Source organism: Oxyura jamaicensis, unplaced genomic scaffold, assembly GCF_011077185.1.
Source record: "Oxyura jamaicensis isolate SHBP4307 breed ruddy duck unplaced genomic scaffold, BPBGC_Ojam_1.0 oxyUn_random_OJ69018, whole genome shotgun sequence".
Lineage (NCBI taxonomy): Eukaryota > Metazoa > Chordata > Aves > Anseriformes > Anatidae > Oxyura > Oxyura jamaicensis.
The window spans coordinates 11,576-26,834 of record NW_023309169.1 but is presented as its reverse complement, the minus strand read 5'-3'; the positions used below and the strand labels follow the sequence as shown (position 1 = coordinate 26,834).

At 47.4% G+C, this 15,259-nt stretch overlaps 1 long non-coding RNA gene across 1 annotated transcript in view; it reads left to right on the top strand.

Moving 5' to 3' along the window:
• The first annotated feature begins 13,714 nt into the window (after positions 1–13,714).
• Positions 13,715–15,259, top strand: part of LOC118159247 — a 9,174-nt gene continuing 7,629 nt past the window's right edge. The window contains exon 1 of the long non-coding RNA XR_004747056.1: positions 13,715–13,860. This is a non-coding gene — a long non-coding RNA (uncharacterized LOC118159247). The remainder of the gene's footprint in view (positions 13,861–15,259) is intronic.

The window sequence follows — 15,259 nt, the reverse complement described above, 5'->3', positions numbered from 1 at the left end:
TCTGTAAGGCAGCTATGCCAAAAGCCCACCGGAACCCTTTTGGGTCCTTGAAATATCCTCTCCTGAGGTAGTCTATGCCAAGGACGCACGGATGTGTTGAGTCTGTCTGGGATGGAGTCACCTTTCCCTGCAGCAGCCCACACAGTGCTGTGCTCTGCACTCGTAGCTGGAACAGCACTGCTATCACTCCAGTGTTGTGTCTATTGCTGCATAGTGCTGGCAAAACATCAGGACTCCCTCCAAGCCCCCAAGAGCCAGCAGGCTGGAGGTGGGCAGTTGATGGGGAGGGGACATCACCAGGGCAGCTGACCTAAACCAACCAAAGGGATATTCCATAATACCTGATGTCACACTCAGCAATAAAAGGGGGCCTCTCATGGGGGAGGGTCTCTCCTGAACAACCGGTACATGTTTTGAGGCCCTGCTTCCTGGGACATGGCCGAACATCGCTCGTTGATGGGAAGTAGAGAACAACTTTTTTTTCCTTTCTCTCTGTGCTTCCGCGTGGCCTTGTTGTTTCTTTTGTTTCTTTTTCTCCCCATTCCCCTTCCCTTTAATTAAATCATTCTCATCTCAAAACTCGAGCTCTTTGTGTTGTCTTTTCTCCCCCTTCCTCTTTGAGGAGGGGAGGAGTGAGAGAGCGATTGTGGTGGAGCTCGGCTGCCCACTCGAGTAAAGCCATCACAGTCCTTTTTGGCGCCCAACGTGGGTCTCAAGGGTTGAGATAACCGTAGAATTGATTTAAGTAATTCCACCTAACATACTTGCTAGTCACAATGTTCGGTTTGCTGTTAATATTTTCCTGTGTGACTATGTTGTACGTAATCCGTTCTCTGTTCTCTTTCTTCCTCTATATCCGATCGGAGAACGTGTTGAAATCTGTGTTTGGTTTCTTTATCACACTGTGCGGTAACATGCTGGCCTCCAGTTTTGTCTGGTACTCAGGCCCTGCATTGCTATCCTTCTGGTCTCCTGGAGATTATCTTTCTGGAAATATGAAGAATTACACTGCCTTCTTTTTCTTCCCTGGCAGTCAATTTATGAATAATATCAGGGGTGGTGCTTTCTTCTTCTCTCCCTGTGGGCTAATCACAGCAGCCTTTGAGTTTTTTGGATACCCTTGGTCAGATGTCATCCTCCTATCACTAGTTCTATTCTTTTTCTTCCTTCCCAAAATCAAACAATTTATTAAGAATAGCATCCAAGGACCTGCCCCGTGGCAAAGTAGTTGTGGGTGGCAAGGTGTGTGGGGGGATATGGGCAGGTACCTGTCACGGTTTTCTCCTCCAATGGTTTTTAACTTCACCCCTGAACAAGTGCAAAATCCAAAAAAACTGGTAGAATGTTTGAAAGACGTATGCCCTGACCCTGGCAATACCAGAGAACTCCACCAGCTTGCTGCACTCTGCTGGGGTCTGGCTTACGCCTATCAAATGTCAATTAACACTGCCCAGCACCCTCAAGGGGATAGGAAAGTTTCTGAACTTGATAGTGAGATAACACACACTGTGACCACCCCAAACGACCAACCATCTATGGTATCAGTCGCCCCTATAGTCAAGACAAAACAATGGAAACGGAAGTCAGCTCGTTTAGTAAGGGAAGAAGCTCATCCTGAGGAGGAGGGAGAGGAGGAAAAGGCAGGCACCTCTAAAGCAGCATCATCACAACATCAGGGAGAAGAGACGGAAATCATAAATGAATCAGAAAGCACTCGATCTCTATCCTTGAGTGAGTTGCGAGAAATACAAAAGGATTTCAGTCGTCATCCAGGTGAGCACATCCTCACCTGGTTGCTTCGATGCTGGGATGCTGGGGCCAATAGCAAACAACTAGAAGGCAGTGAAGCCAAGCAGCTGGGATCCCTCTCTAGAGAAAGGCTCATTGACAGAGTAATTGGGAGAGAGGCACAGGTCCTCAGCCTCTGGAGGCGACTCCTGGCAGCCGTGAAAGAAAGGTATCCCCACAAGGAAGATATTGTATACCAAGTAGGCAAGTGGGCCACCATGGAGAAAGGTCTCCAGCAACTGAGGGAATTAGCTGTGCTGGAGATGATTTATAGTGATTTAAACAATGCCCAGACACCTCAAGATCCCAATGAAGTCCAATGCACAACATCCATGTGGCGGAAGTTTGTACGGGCTGCACCCTCATCACATGCCAGCACACTGGCAGCAATGAATTGGGATGAGGGGATGGGGCCAACAGTGGCCACTGTGTCCATTCAGCTTCATAAATATGAAGAAAATCTCACTGCCCCAATACGGGCCTGCATTTCAGTAGTAGAGAGACTGTCCCAATGGTTAGAGGAACATATAACTTCCTCCTCACCTAGATGGAAGAATCTTTCAGCCATTAAGTGCCAGCATTCTCCGGCTCAAGCAAGGGAGAATCCGGGATGCACACCGTGGGGCACCTTGTGGTTTTATTTACGTGACCAGGGGGAAGATATGAGGAAGTGGGACGGTGAACCGACCTCGGTCCTAGCTGCTCGGGTACGTGAACTGCGGAAAGATACAGCAACAAGAAAAGAGGCCCCTAGGAGGACTGCTGCCCCAGTTTCTGTTGGGCAATCCCCCAGAGGCAGTAGAAAGGCTAGCATTACTCCTGACCCTGACGAAGAGACCTCTGCTTCACATTTGGAAGAATTAATTGACAGATGCTCCAACCAGGACTAGTGGGCCCCTGCCTCTGGCCAGGTAGAGGAGAGGGACAACCGGATTTACTGGACTGTGTGGATTCGATGGCCTGGCACACTGGAACCGCCGAAATATAAAGCTTTAGTGGACACAGGTGCACAGTGTACCCTAATGCCATCAGGCCACCAAGGGGCACAACTTATCTCTATCTCTGGAGTGACAGGGGGATCCCAAGAGCTAACTGTTTTGGAAGCTGAAGTGAGTCTAACTGGGAATGAGTGGCAAAAACACCCCATCGTGACTGGCCCAGAGGCTCCATGCATTCTTGGCATAGACTGCCTCAAGAGAAGGGACTTCAAGGATCCAAAAGGGTACCGGTGGGCTTTTGGCATAGCTGCTTTGAGCGCAGAAAAGATTAAGCAGCTGTCTACCCTGCCTGGCCTTTCAGAAGACCCTTCTGTTGTAGGATTGCTGAGGATTGAAGAACAACAAGTGCCGATTGCGACTACAACTGTGCACCGGCGGCAATATCGCACCAATCGAGACTCCCTGATCCCTATCCATGAGTTAGTTCATCATCTGGAGAGCCAAGGAGTGATTAGCAAAACTCACTCACCCTTCAATAGTCCTATATGGCCAGTGCAAAAGTCTAATGGCGAGTGGAGGGTAACAGTGGACTATTGGGGCATGAATGAAGTCTCGCCACCACTGAGTGCCGCAGTGCCAGATATGCTAGAACTCCAGTACGATCTGGAATCAAAGGCAGCCAAGTGGTATGCAACAATTGATATCGCTAATGCATTTTTCTCCATCCCTCTGGCAGCAGCATGCAGGCCACAGTTTGCTTTCACTTGGAGGGCAGTCCAATATACTTCAAATCGGCTGCCCCAGGGTTAGAAACACAGCCCTACCATTTGCCATGGACTGATCCAGACGACACTGGAACAGGGGGATGCTCCTGAACACTTGCAGTACATTGATGATATCATCGTATGGGGGAACACAGCAGAGGAAGTTTTTGAGAAAGGGAAGAAAATAATTCAAATTCTCGTGAAAGCTGGCTTTGCTATCAAACAGAATAAGGTCAAGGGACCCGCACAGGAAATCCAGTTCTTGGGGGTAAAATGGCAGGATGGACGTTGCCACATTCCAACGGACATGATCAACAAAATAACGGTTATGTCTCCACCAACTAGCAAAAAAGAAACACAAGCTTTTCTACGCCTCGTTGGATTTTGGAGAATGCATATTCCAGGCTATAGCCAGCTTGTGAGTCCTCTATATCGAGTGACTCGAAAGAGGAACTCTTTCGAGTGGGGCCCTGAGCAACAACAGGCCTTTGAACAAATCAAACAAGAAATAGCCCGTGCAGTAGCCCTTGGGCCTGTCCGTACCGGACCAGCTGTACAAAACATACTTTACACTGCAGCTGGGGAGCATGGCCTCACCTGGAGCCTCTGGCAGAAGACCCCAGGAGAAACTCGAGGTCGACCTCTGGGGTTCTGGAGCCGGGGCTATCAAGGATCAGAAGCCAATTACACCCCAACTGAAAAGGAAATATTAACAGCATATGAGGGGATTCGAGCTGCTTCAGAGGTTGTTGGTACAGAAGCACAACTCCTCTTGGCCCCACGGCTACCTGTGTTACATTGGATGTTCAAAGGAAAAATCCCCACTACACATCATGCAACTGACGCTACATGGAGTAAGTGGATAGCGTTCGTTACACAGCGGGCTCGAAGGGGAAACCCAACCGCCCAGAAATCCTGGAAGTGATTATGGACTGGCCAGAGGGCAGGGATTTTGGAATACCGACAGAAGAGATAACCCGTGCTGAAGAGGCACCACCATACAATGAGTTGCCAGAAGACAGAAAGCAGTATGTGTTATTCACTGACGGATCCTGCCATGTGGTAGGGAGCCATTGGAAACGGAAAGCTGCTGTGTGGAGTCCTACACAACAAGTTATGGAAGCCATGGAAGGGGAAGGTGAGTCGAGTCAGTATACAGAAGTGAAAGCTATACAACTGGCCCTAGAAATTACTGAAAGAGAAAAATGGCCAGTACTGTATCTTTACACTGAGTCATGGATTGTGGCAAATGCTCTTTGGGGGTGGCTACAGCAATGGAAACAAAACAACTGGCAGCGCAGAGGTAAACCTATCTGGGCTGCTACTCTGTGGCAAGATATTGCTACCCGGGTTGAAAACCTGGATGTAAAGGTACGTCATGTAGATGCCCACATGCCTAAGAATCATGCCACCGAAGAACATCAGAATAACGAAGAGGTGGAGCGAGCTTCAAAAATTGAAGTAGCTCAGGTGGACCTGGACTGGGGACATAAGGGTGAGCTCGATGGGCCCATGAAACATCAGGGCATCTGGGGAGGAATGCCACATATAGATGGGCTCGTGATCGAGGGGTGGACTTGACCCCTGAGGCCATCACACAGGTTATCCATGAGTGTGAGACATGTGCTGCAATCAAACGAGCCATGAGGATAAAGTCTCCCTGGAACAGGGAGAGATGGCTTGGATTTAGATATGGTGAGGCATGGCAGATTGACTACATCGGACCACTCCCACAAACCCGCCAAGGCAAACATTACATACTCACCATGGTAGAAGCAACAACTGGGTGGCTGGAAACATACCCAGTAAACCATGCCACTGCCCAAAACACTATCTTGGGCCTGGAAATACAAGTGCTGTGGCGACATGGTACACCAGAGAGAATTGAATCCGACAATGGGAGTCACTTTTGAAACAATTTGGTCACCTCCTGGGCCAAGAGACATGGCATTGGGTGGGTGTATCACATCCCTTATCACCCAGAAGCTTCTGGGAAGGTTGAGAGGTACAATGGATTGTTAAAAACTATGTTACGAGCATTGGGTTCTGGGATGTGGAAACACTGGGACATAAATCTACCAGAGGCCACTTGGCTAGTTAACAGGGGGTCTGACAGCCGTCCTGGTCCTGCTGAAACAAAACCCCTACACACTGTGGGAGAAGCTAAAGTCCCCGTAGTGCATGTAGGGAAGTGGATGGGGAAGGCGGTGTGGGTTGCTCCTGCCATAGGAAAAGGCAAACCCACTCATGGGATTGTCTTTGCCCAAGGACCAGGGTATACCTGGTGGGTAATGCAGAAGGATGGGGATATCAGGTGTGTGCCTCAAGGAGATTTAACCTTGGGAGAAAATTAATCTGTAATCCAAGTTATGTGTTGTAGGAGGACATTGCAGAACCAACGACAGGTCAACTTCGCAAGGAGCCGGGCAAATGCAACAGTGACATGAGCTAAGCTGGTGCTGGTGTCAAGAAAACCAACTTCGCCTGCCCTGAGTGACCACTTTGACAGATGAAGCTGAAACCATCAACAGTTTTTATGAACATTTTGGGGAAAAAGCCTGTGGAATGAAAAGTACAGATGTATAAACACTTTAATAGACAGAGAATAATGGTGATGAAATATCTATATACTAAACTATGTGGGACCTGAGTGTGACACACATGTTATGGAATAAGGGGTGGAGGTTGTGTTGGGTCTGTCTGGGATGGAGTCACCTTTCCCTGCAGCAGCCCACACAGTGCTGTGCTCTGCACTCATAGCTGGAACAGCACTGGTATCACTCCAGTGTTGTGTCTATTGCTGCATAGTGCTGGCACAACATCAGAACTCCCAGATGTTGCGGCATGCTTGGATGGAGACCCAGGATTCCCCGAGCTTGCAGAGGTTGAGGAGGATGAGGGTTCTAGCCAAGGACGAACTGCTCGCGCTGGGACCCATCTCGGTCCTATCCCTGTGGAGACACAAGCGTACCCTCGCCCCCAAGTTAATAAAGAATATGGACCCTCCCACACCCCTTTATTAAGATTACGAATTTTAACTAATGGTCTATCCTCATAAAACGAAGTGAGGCCTGTCTTTTGAGTTCCAAAGTGTTTGACTGTTGGGGAAATTTCTTCATGTAAGAAAGGCATAGTTAGGTGGTTCATCACATATATAACCTTTGCAATTCTGTTTTGTGGTGTCTCCTTCGTCTCCCCCTTTTTTTGTTTGTCTAGCAAGGATTTAAGCGTTCTGTGTGTACGTTCCACTATAGCTTGTCCTTGTCCTGTTGGGGAGTGTGGGATTTCTGTTTTATCAGTAATACCCCAAGTGTGAAAAAACCCTTCTGTGGATTTGCTAGTGTAGGCAGGTCCATTATCAGTTTTGATTTCTAATGGAATACCTAGGGCTGCAAAAGCAATTCGAAAATGAGCTTGTACATGCCTGCTTGTTTCCCCACTCAATGGAGTTGCCCATACGGCATGTGAAAAAGTGTCTACAGAGACGTGGACGTACTTTAACCGACCCCTAGGGTTTACTTCCTGCGATGGTCCCTGTACGTGTTGGCAGTCAGGGCAGGTCTGCACTATAAGTTTTGCATCCCCTAATGGAATTGTAAATTGTTTGGCTAATGACTTAGCCGGCTGGTGAAAGAATTGATGAGAGGTGCGAACTTGGAGGAGCTTATCAGGGACCGGGGGATATATGTCCAAATTAGTCAACATGTCAGCTCGTGTGTTGCCCTCGGTAAAAATGCCTGGTTACGAGGTGTGACTGTGAATGTGTATGATGCAGTATGGATGCAGATGTCGTTCTATTAAGAACAAGAGTTCCTTAAATTTCAAGAATAACATCTCATTCTGAATATGGCGTATTTGCACTCGTTCTATTAGTTGTACGACTCCCATGGCATATTAGGAGTCGGCCACAATGTTCAGTGGCTCCTGTTCCCAATGTTTAAAAGCCATGACAATAGCATGAAGCTCCACAATTTGGGGGGAGCCTTGCACTACATCGATTACGTCTTGCCATTGTTTGTTCTCTTTCCATGTGACAACCACCTTTCCCGTTTTCCCCGAACCATCAGTGAAAACCGTCCTCCCCTGTACAGGTTGCCATTGACACAAAGGTTTCGGTTCAATCGTTATGTTGTTACAGAAAGTGATTAACTTATGAGAGGGGAGATGTATGTCGACGCGCCCAACGAAGCCTGTAAGTGCAAGTTGCATCTCTAAGCTGTTTTGTAAACACCAGTCAAGATAGTCTTTTACGATAGGCACGACTATAGTGGAAGGTTCAATCCCAGCTATCTCGACAATTCGGTCCCTGCCTTTTCTTATTAGGGCCGCAAATATTTCCACCCTTGTTGCTAATGTCTTTGAAGGTTGGCGCGGCAGAAATACCCATTCTAACAGCAGCAGTTGGTCTGGAGCGTTCGGGTCCCACTGCACTATGATAGCTAAAGGTTGCGGATTCTGATTGCATATGTACAGGTGAATAGGCAAGTTTTCCATCCGTCGATGACACTGCTGTTTCATTAATTTCTTCTCTACATGTTGTAACGCCTCTTTTGCCTCTTTTGTCAATTGGCACAGTGCAGTAATGTCGTTGTCCCCTTTCAAGAGGTCAAACAACGGCGCTAACACCTGATTATTTATTCCGCAATAGTTTTGTATCCAATTAATATTGCCAATGAGTTTCTGTAAATCATTGAGAGTCTCAAACTCATGTGTGATAGTAACAGTTTGAGGTTGAATGGTTTGCTGTAAAATTCTCCACCCCAGATATTTCCACGGGGCCTCTAGCTGGATTTTTTCAGGGGCTATTTGCAACCCCCATGCCTGTAGTTCTCGCGTGAGGTTTGGCATTATATCCTGTATTGTGGATTCTGAAGTCGAGGCTACCAGGATATCGTCCATGTAATGATAGATATACGCCTCAGGAAATTGTTTTCTAACAGGGCTCAAGGCTTTCGCAACATACATTTGGCATATCATCAGGGAATTTTTCATTCCTTGTGGAAGAACAGTCCAGTGGTATCTGTCCATAGGTTCACTTTTGTTTATTTTAGGTACAGAGAATGCAAATTTTGGTGTGTCCGTCGGATGGAGCGGAATGGTAAAGAAACAGTCCTTGAGGTCAATTATTATAATATTCCATTTCCGTGGGATCATGGTGGGCGAAGGCAGGCCTGGTTGGAGGGATCCCATCTCTTCCATGACTGCGTTGATTTTCCTTAGATCGTGTAGAAATCTCCATTTCCCGCTCTTTTTCTTTATCACAAACATTGGTGAGTTCCAAGGGCTGGTAGTGGGGGCTATATGTCCTGCTCTCAATTGCTCCTGGACAAGTTCTTGTAACGCTGCAACCTTTTCAGCAGGAAGCGGCCACTGATCCACCCACACTGGTTGTTCAGTCCTCCAAGTGAGCTTCATTATCGGTTGCTCATCAATGGCCGATACCGAAAATTCTCCGGGCAGCTCACGGTGAAATTGCCTTGCGCCATCACATCTCTGCCAAGAAGACTAATCGGAATGAGAGCAGCATATGGTCTTACCGAAAAAGCAGAGCCCTCTTGTGTTTTTACTGACAATGGGTATTTAGATATGTATGTCCGTGACATCCCCCTGACCCCGAGAAGCTCTTTTATGGTCGAGTCCAACGGCCATTCACTCGGCCAGTCCTTTAGAGCTATGACCGTGACATCAGCTCCTGTGTCTACCAACATCGATATCACTGCCTGAGTGGTCTCTGCAGGTTTTGGGTAATAGAATGTCAAAGTCAGCATTGGCCTTGGATTTGCAACGGCTGTAGCCCAGAAAAGTTCCGGCTGACCGGTTGAATCAAAACCCGCGCTTCCCCATACATTACCTTCCGTACGGGGTACTATTGTTTGAAATAGTATTAATTGAGCTAATCGAGTCCCAGCAGGAATGTGTATCGGAGGGGAAGGGGTCCAAACCATCGCATGCATTATGCCGTCATAGTTAGAGTCAATCACCCCCGGTAACACAAAAAGTCCCGCCAGAGTAGTATTGGACCGCCCCATCAATATAGCATAGCATCCTTTCCCTAATGGCCCTTTAACATTCAACGGCACCCTCCAGACACTTTTATCCTGGATGGTACAGTCTACTGTTGTGGAGAGATCCACTCCAGCGCTCCCTCGGGTTCTGGCTGAGAGGGAGTCCAGGGTGACGTATTCGGGGGTTCTCGAGGGGGAACTACTGTGGATGTCATCATGACTCTCGAGGTGGCTGGTGTAGCACTCAGAATCGGCCGCCCCCCGCGAGGTATTTGTGTCATCGCGCGCCCGCGTCCCGCGCTCGGCCCCCCGTTTCCCTTCCGGGGTGAAAGGGTCTGGCCGTCTGCACGATATCTGGAGCGGCACTGACTGGCCCAGTGCCAAGCCTTTTTACACCGCGGACACATACCAGGAGGCCCAGCGCCGCCAGCCGTGGTATCCCCCCTCTTACGTGGGCAATTAGCCGCAAAATGCCCTGTTTCCTGGCAACGGAAGCAGCGCTTGTCGTTATTCATAGCTGCGGTAAAAGCGCTGGCTAGAGTGGCCGTATGGTGTTCGACTAAGCCCACCCGATTGCACGCCTCTATCATTTGTACTAGAGAGGTCCCGGTGGGCATGGATTGCAAAATCTTTTACAGTCCGTATTCGCGTTTTCAACTGCCAGTTTTAGTATCAAGGCATCTTTTGCTTCTTTGTTATCAATCTGCTTATCCAATGAATCCCTTAACCCATCTATAAATTGCATATAGGGTTCACTGATCCCCTGTCGTATGCTGGTAAAAGACGGCTGGCTCCTCCCCGCCTCTGGTAATTTCAGCAGGGCTTGTAATGCCAAGTGAGCCGATTGTCGCAAGATGGCATCACTGAGCCGCGCTTGTAGTCGCGGATCCAGTACCGGCTCAGTCCCCATAAGCTGTAGGAGTCCGGCACCCGTAGCGCTGCTACCTCACACAGCTCTTTCCATTTCTATTCCCATAAATAATTTTTGAGTCAGGGTGAGGATCATAGCAGCTATTTGGCGGCAATCATAAGGTACCAGTAACTGACCCGTCATAACATTTTCTAATAATGATTGGGTGAAAGGGGCATGTAACCCGTAGGTGGTAACTGTTTTTCTTAATTCTTTAATCAGATCCCACTGAAAAGCTTGATATTCGTTTGGTCCATTATTCCGCACCATTACTGGGAAAGCCATACCAACTGGATCCCCGTCCCTTAACGCCTCCCGGCGTATCTGTTCCCAACGCCTGCGGCGGTCAAAATCTTTTTCTAGTGGGGAGACGCCATGTCGAGGAGAGACGGGGACCGGAGGTTCAGTGTCTATAGGGGGCGCCGATGATGATAATGGCAGAAGGAATGGATTGGAACCCACGCCTGGCTCCTTTTCGAGATCTATTAGATTGGCAGGTTCCGCCGGCACACAATCACCTCCTTGTGCCTCACTAGCTTGAGCCACGGCAGTTTGTACCCTTTTCTCCGTGCGCCAGGCTTTTAACGTTTCAGTTACCGAATGCCAGGTAGTCATTATTTCTGCTGCTGTTGTATCCCCATGCGAAGCGGCCTCCCAAATGATAGTCCTCGCTTTTTCCCATGTCTCCACATCAAACACCGCCAAAAACGTTGACAGGGCACCATTCTTTTGTAAAAACTTTAACAGTAGTTTCAACTTATATGAATCTTATTTCATCCCTCTTTTCTCTAAGAGTTTGCTTATCAATTTGACTATCACCTCCTCCTTGGCTGATAGATTTGCCCCCATTTTTCTTCCCACTGCTCACCTGTGGATAGGCGTGGATCCGGATGGGGAAGCTGCAGTCCAGCTGTCAGCTTGACTCTTTCAGCGGGGTTCCCTTCAGACGCTATGCCTGCGTTGTCTATCCTTATCACGTCGGGGTCACCATTTGAAGGGAATGAACGACACGACTCCAGGCTGGTGCATAGCTGAAGCACTTTATTGTCTAACCCATCTACTTATATAGGCTTAGCCTACCTACATGCTTTTATCACACAACTTGGCAAGGTTTGCTCGTTAGCCGTTATTATTGTTCACAAGGCGATCACACAGCAGCCATATCTCCTTTTCGTGTACTGATGAGCAACAGGCCAGACTGCACCTGTTGTTTTTTGATCTTCTTGTCTCCCAATTATACCTCCTTTATCTTCAGGCTACGTGACTTTCGCCTCATTCTGCATTTTCCTTTTCTCACTTCATCTCTGTGTCTAACCTAATCCATATACTTTCTGACCGATTTCCCACAAGAAACTTTCTCAAGAGGTCCACCAACATAAAGAGAATATATTTTCCTCCCCACCTGTACAAACCAGTGTCTCAGGTATCAGAAGTAAGCGTCCCTCTGTTCAAGAAAGAAGATATAGTGGGTACACACTCTGTGCCACCCTGTTTTTACCTACGTGATCAAGGAGAGAGCAAGAGAAAATGGGATGCAAAATCTACCTCGACCCTAGAGGCATGGGTACATGAGTTGCAAGGAAAAATTATTGCAAAAGAGGGGTTCTCTAAGAAACTTGTTGCTCCTAATTCTAGCGTGCAGTCTTCCAGACACAGAAATTAAGATTCTGACTAGGATTAGATGGGCCCTGCCTCCAGCCAGGGGGAGGAAAGGAACAATCGAGTTTATTGGACTGTGTGGATTCGATGGCCTGGCACTTCAGAGGCACAGAAGAATAAGGCTTTAGTAGACACCAGTGCACAGTGTACTGTAACGCCATCAAGCTAAAAAGGGGCAGAATACATCTGCATCTCTAGAGTGACAAGGGGGATCCCAGCAGTTAACTGTATTGGAGGCTGAAGTGAGTCTAACTGGGAATGAGTGGCAAAAGCACCCCACTGTGACTGGCCCAGATGCTCCGTGCATCCTTGGCATAGTCTATCTTAGAAGAGGATATTTCAAGGACCTAAAAGGGTTCCGGTGGGCTTTTGGCATAGCTGCCTTAGAGACAGAGGGCATTAAACAGTTGTCTACTTTGTCCAGCCTCTTGGAGGACCCTTCTGTTGTGGGTTTGCTGAGGGTTGAAGAACAGCAGGTACCAATTGCTACCACAACTGTGCACTGGTGGCAATATCGCACCAACCGAGACTCCCTGATCCCCATCCATAAGCTAATTCGTCAGCTGGAGAGCCAAACAGTGATCAGGAAGACTCACTCACCCTTTAATAGTCCCATATGGCCAGTTGGAAAGTCTAATGGCGAGAGGACTAGATAGTAGAATCTTGTGGCCTGAATGACGTTATGACACCGCTGAGTGCTGCTGTGTCGGACATGCTAGAACTCCAGTACAAACCGGAGTCAAGCAAAGCCAAGTGCTATGCCACAATAGATATTCCTAATTTATTTTTTCTATCCTTTTAATAGAAGTGTGCAGACCACAGTTTGCTTTCACTTGGAGGGGCACCCAATACACCTGGAATCGGCTGCCCCAGGAGTGGAAACACAGCCCTACCATTTGCCATGGACTGATCCAGTCTGCGCTGGAACAGGAGGAAGGTCCTGAACACCTGCAGTACATCGATGACATCATTGTGTGGGGTGACACAGCAGAGGAAGTTTTTGAGAAAGGGAAGAAAGTAGTCCAAATCCTTCTGAAGGCCGGTTTTGCCATAAAAGAAAATAAAGTTAAAGGACCTGCACAAGAGATCCAGTTTTTAGGAATAAAATGGCAAGATGGACGTTGTCAAATCCCAATGGATGCGATCGACAAAATAACAGCTATGTCTCCATCAACTAGCAAAAAGGAAACACAAACTTTCCCAGGTGTCGTGGGGTTTTGGAGAATGCACATTCCAAAGTGCAGTCTGATTGTAAACCCGCTCTACCAAGTAACCCGTAAGAAGAATCATTTCAAGTGGGGCCCTGAGCAACGACAAGCCTTTGAACAAATTAAGCAGGAAATAGTTCATGCAGTAGCCCTTGGGCCAGTCCGAACGGGACCAGATGTAAAGAATGTGCTCTACACCGCAGCCGGGGAGAATGGCCCCACCTGGAGCCTCTGGCAGAAAGAACCTGGGGAAACTCGAGGTCGACCCCTAGGGCTTTGGAGTCGGGGATACAGAGGATCTGAGGCCCGCTACACTCCAACCGAAAAGGAGATATTGGCAGCATATGAAGGAGTTCGATCTGCTTCAGAAGTGGTTGGTACTGAAGCACAGCTCCTCCTGGCACCCCGACTGCCGGTACTGGGCTGGATGTTCAAAGGAAGGGTCCCCTCTACACATCATGCAACTGATGCTACATGGAGCAAGTGGGTTCCACTGACTACTCAGCAGGCTTGAATAGGAAACCCCAGTCGCCCAGGAATCCTGGAAGTGATTGTTGACTGGCCAGAAGCCAAATACTTTGGGATATCGTGGAATACTATAAATTCATGAAAACTGACCCATTATGCCATAATTACTCTTTCTGAAGCAACAAATCTTTTCTGATTACGTAAAATTCTTTGGCTAATATTACATGGTGTTCTGTACTTAATCTCTTGTCTTCTTTCGCTTGTCACTTTACTAGAAGTGAGCAAGTTCCTACTTAAAATTGTCTTGCAACATTTCCCAAATACATATTCTTGTTCAGTCTCTTACAGGCAAGCAGAGTGCTTATACCACTAATTGAAACTAAAATAAATCTGTTGTTACTGTGACATCGCTGTTCAGGCTTACAACTTCAGTCTTTCTGCTCTTTCCCCCACTCTTTATGCTTTTGCTAATGTTTAGTATTTTTCTCTAGAAACAAACAAAAAAATGAATGCTTTGCAATTAATTGTAATAATGAATTATCTGGGCAACAGAAAAAAAAAAAAATCTATTCTATGCTTGTTCATAATTACTACAAAATCATTCCTTCTCCTGCTTATTTTGCCTCCCTCTGTCCAATATGCTGTTATGTTTTCACAGCTTTCTCTTTTGAAAACTCAGTCTCATCTACCTTACAGGGATCATCATTACTGCTCTTACTATTCTCTCCTATAACTCTCCCAGGCTGTCCAAGATAACCTTTCTTATAATACCACTTTTCTTGTGGTATTGTCTTCAATAACATTAGACTTGCCTTCTTTATTGGAATACTGCTTTAAAACTCTAGTAGGCCTTTTTAAAAAATAAACCAAAAATGTTTGGGTGGGTTCAAAACAAAGAAGCAAGCAAACAAACAACAACAACAAAAACATAAAGTAGTGTGCTTTTTATCCTCAGATGTTATCTCAGTTGTGTATCCTACAAGTGCCTTGACTGTATTAATTTATGTCAACATGTTATGTTCAGATAGGCTTGTGTCTCATAAAAATATACTTGTAAAATTATACAAAGGTACGCATTAAAAAAATACCCTAAGCCTTTATTTTGTTAACTTATACTACTTTAATATAGAAAATAACTGCCAATATAAAGTGTCATGTCTAGTATATTAGGTAAACATTTGTTTTTAATTATCTTACAGGGTGGGGAAAAAAGGGAAAAGACACTCAGAAGATTTGCCGAGGCGATCGGCTCCGGGGCAGACGCGTTCTGCAACGGAGCGGGGGATCGGGCCAGGCAGGGATAATTTTTCCGGCATCGAGCCTACTCGAGGGAGCCGCCAGGACCCGGCAGCCCTCGTGAGGGAGGCTGACGAGGCGTAGGCGGAGCCAGCAGCGCCCCCTCCCACAGCCGCTCAAAAGCTGCCCCTAGGGAGCGCGGCGACCAGGACGGGCAAACAGGGCGGGGCGCGGCAGGGCGAGCAGGCGGGGCGAGCAGGCGGGGCGAGCAGGCGGGGCGAGC